We start from the raw sequence: 315 nt of genomic DNA, 5'->3' as shown, positions 1-315 counted from the left end.
GATTACAGCTCACCGCAGCCTCCAAGTCCTGGCTCAAGAGGTCCTCTTGCCTCAGCCTCCCGAGTAGGTGGGGTCACAGGTATGCACTACCGTGCTCAGCTAATTTTTATTTTTTTAGAGACAGGGTCTCACTTTGTTGCCCAGGCTGGTCTCGAACTCCTGGCCTCAAGCTGTCCTCCTGCCTGGGCCTTCCAAAGTTCTGAGATTATGGACATGAGCCACTGCATCTGGCCTCTCTTATTTTTTTTTTTTTGAGGTGGAGTTTCACTCTTGTTGCCCAGGCTGGAGTGCAATGGCACGATCTCGGCTCACCAC

This window comes from Colobus angolensis, unplaced genomic scaffold (genome assembly GCF_000951035.1).
Source record: "Colobus angolensis palliatus isolate OR3802 unplaced genomic scaffold, Cang.pa_1.0 Scaffold42, whole genome shotgun sequence".
NCBI classification, from domain to species: Eukaryota; Metazoa; Chordata; class Mammalia; order Primates; family Cercopithecidae; genus Colobus; species Colobus angolensis.
Note: the sequence above shows the minus strand (reverse complement) of the source record.